This window comes from Lolium rigidum, chromosome 4 (genome assembly GCF_022539505.1).
Source record: "Lolium rigidum isolate FL_2022 chromosome 4, APGP_CSIRO_Lrig_0.1, whole genome shotgun sequence".
NCBI classification, from domain to species: domain Eukaryota; kingdom Viridiplantae; phylum Streptophyta; class Magnoliopsida; order Poales; family Poaceae; genus Lolium; species Lolium rigidum.
This window is the reverse complement of record NC_061511.1, coordinates 227875187-227878638: the sequence shown is the minus strand read 5'-3', so window position 1 is coordinate 227878638 and position 3452 is coordinate 227875187. Positions and strand designations below refer to the sequence as shown.

Genomic DNA, 3452 nt, shown 5'->3' with positions numbered 1-3452 from the left:
CCCAAAAACGAGAATGTGTGGCCTCGTTGGCAGAGAAATATCACCAGTTTTGCAACATATTCCTCCTGAATATTAAGAAAAGACAAGCACCATCCAGCAACAAACCCGTTCATTTTCCCCTTGGCAGCAGGACCACGAGCGAGAGCATCGAGATCGAGCGATCATGGTTAGGGTTTCTGCCACCGCCGTCGCCATGGGGGCCGTCGGCAGCTTCTTCTACGTGACCGCGGGCGGGGCCATGAGCGGCCTGGGGAACGTGGTCGTCCTCGCCGTCGGGGGCGGCGTCGTCGCCGCCGTCGGGGCGTTCCTCCCGCGCCTGCTGCGCCTCGTCAAGGACTACGCCCGCTTCAGCCCTCTACAGCCCTCGGCCCAGAGGTGAGCACCATCCTCCTCCTCCCCCTCTTCCCGTCCTCCGCCTCTCCTCCTCACCTCCTTGCTTCCCTTCTGAAGGAAGAAGGGCGCGCGCACTGACAACGAATGGGCGCGCTGGAAGAAGAACGAAGCCCACCGCCTGGCGTCAAAGAGGAACGGCCCGGCACCCCGCTGAACAAGGGTATTGCTTCGACCGACCTGATCCACCCTATTTACCCGGCACCCCTGATTTTTGGCATACGGGTGTCTTCGATGCGATTTGTTTATGCTGTGATTGGTTTCTATATTGGGAGAATCGAACCGAAGGAATTTTGCGTGATTTGAGGCAGGTTCCGTTCTGGAAGGCTGTGTTTTGGTTGGTAGAGATTCTATTCGATTCCTCACGTTTTTTCTACTTCATTTGGTTGGTATTGTTTGTTGGTTTGGGTTGCTCATCAAGAGTATCGCTCGATCTCCATTTGGTTGGTACAGAACACTTTATTGATCACATCACATCAATACAAAGAGTCTCCTTGATATATAATTAAACGTAGGCTAGATGTGTCACAGCCTCACAGGTCCTAACAAGAATATGTGTCGCTTCGTTGAGCGAGTGATTAACATGTAGCTGATGAGAAACTCGCTACTACCATCGTGTTGATGTCCAACACCACCGAGCCAACCGAAGATCGGTCTGGGTTCGCTGATTTTAACACAATGAATCAAGGACAGACAATCTGAAGCGAAGATAACCTTGTCATGACCCTTCTCCTTAGCGATGGTCACTGCACGTCGAAGTGCCAAAGCCTCGGCTAACTACAGAGACCGTAAAAACAAGCAAGGGTTCACTTGCTGCCGCGAGACAGATTCGAGCGTGATCTTGGAAGACTGCCCCATAGCCATACGCCGGCGATCAGGAAACAGGGCTGCATCCCTGTTTGCAGCACCTCCCCTGGGGGCGGCAGAGTCCATCTCTGTGGCATATTGGACTCAATCCTAGTACCTGGTTTAGGATTGAAATAATGCTGCACCATCATCTGAATATATGCAATAATCTTCGCACTTGTTCCCTGAGAGATAATTCTAGTGGTTGCTCCATCTATGATTTCTGCACAGCATTTGGTTATCAGTATACGGTCCATTATGTTTTTTTTTCTGCCATAACATTTGTATCAGTATTCAGTCCATTAGTTTTCTCTTTGGCTGTTTCACCTGTGGGTTTTTAGAAACCATATGCATGATCATTTATCGTGTGAATTGTATCAACAACCTGATGTGGTAATAAGATATAAATGTGCTGTAGAAAGTAAAAAAATATCACATTGGATTCGCTGCTACTGTAACTAACTCTGGCTCCTTGTTGATTTGCTGAATTTATAGCTAAATAAATCTAGAGTACATCTAGATTCCTAACTTGTCATATGATAAGGCATAAATGAAATTCTGGGATCCATTTGTTTTGCTCCCGGAAGTTCTGGGATCCATTCGTCAGACCAGATCTTAGTGAACCCCATCGCCTATTCTCTTAATTAGTTCTAGATAAAGGGCACATCGACCCTTCAAATGTGAACTGGTTCTTTTCTTTGTGGCGGTCATAAAATCAGTTTAGTATTCTCCCAAATCACCAATTCTCTTAATTAGACCAGAGTTAGTCGAATATTGGGGTAAACAGTTCAGGCCTTAGGCAATCCCAGGTAGGCACTGTTTGCTTGGCTCTCATTGTTATGCATGTTCAAGGGTCCCATGCCACTTGAAGATAAGTCTTTTGGTAGCTGTGAAATGCCTGCATGTTCTTTATTTGAATTACAATAATTAATTAGATGACAACTGGGTAAACTGGAACTGGAAGCTCTACACATGTTTACCTGAGGCTTAACAAGTTTACCTCAAATTATTTATTTTCATTATTTCCAGTTCAATTGAAGTATTGGTGATAAATATATTTGATAAGACATAATCTTCGTGGCAATAGAAAATCGAATTTGTCTCATCATTCATTTACTTGAAAGTACTCAAAAAAATTATGTAAGCTTCCTACTGTGACGGAGGGAGTAGTGTACTTCGTATCCTCTTATGTGGTGTATAAATCACTGGTGCAAGTGGTAGTTGTGTTAGTGCACCGTTAATTTCTCTGCACCTTGCTGTCCACTGAATGATCCTCTGTTCTGCTTGTTGTACTTTTTTCATGAAGCCGGGAAGCATTTTCCCTATTTGTGTTCACCGTTACTCAAAAAATGTTTTTTTCTTTTCTTTGCAGGCACTAATACGCGTGGACAAAGTATGGATAATTGAGTAGAATTAGGGATTAAAGCGGAGATGGACATGTTACTAGTGGCCTTAGACATGTGGACAATTTTTTGTATGTGAAGGCGTTTCGAAACTGTTTCTTTTTGTTTGAAATGCTATCATATGGTTGGACAAATTATGCAGGAGAGGTGAAACCCACTTGGATGAACAGTTTGTCAAAATCATCTTTCAAAATTATATTGGTTCTAATTGAACAAATATCAAAATTCCTGGAATGTTTTTGGGTCTGGTTTTTGTAGCTCATCCGGCTCTTGTTTAGGGTAATGGAAGGTTTTCATGACCTGACAAGTTGGTTTGTCCTGCCGATTTTGTCATTAAATGTGGGTTTTTTGGTGTTGGGTGAAAATGACTAGCACAATATACCTTTCAGTTTGTGAAGGAGGAAATGTACCATCGAGCCTCATTAGAATATCACCTATCATTTTTTCTCTGCAAATTTAGTACCATATCACTAATTTCTCTAGTAAAATAAATAGCATGATGTTTTTGTCTCCAAACAAAATAGCACATCCTATTTTATTCTTTTTTATGTGTGCACATCATGAGCCAGGGCATAAATTTACGACAGAAGCATTACTGCCCCGGGAAAGTTAATGGTGCACGACCGAAGCTCTATTGCCTAGGAATACACATGGTGCATAATCCGGGTTTGACTGAAAATATGAAACAGCTCATAGATACAAATGTGTATTTACCACACAACCTGGATTTGAATAAAAAATGTTTCTGAAAATCTATAAACAACTCATACAATGTGTATTTCCTATTTATACCGTAGCTTAGACCTGATTTCA

The 3452-nt window shown here is 43.1% G+C and overlaps 1 long non-coding RNA gene across 1 annotated transcript; it reads left to right on the top strand.

Annotated features, from left to right (window-relative positions):
* Window positions 1-291: 291 nt before the first annotated feature.
* Window positions 292-2905, top strand: LOC124707196. Its single transcript, XR_007004769.1, has 3 exons — window positions 292-375; window positions 451-553; window positions 2609-2905. It is a non-coding gene; the product is annotated as an uncharacterized LOC124707196 (long non-coding RNA).
* Window positions 2906-3452: the final 547 nt, after the last annotated feature.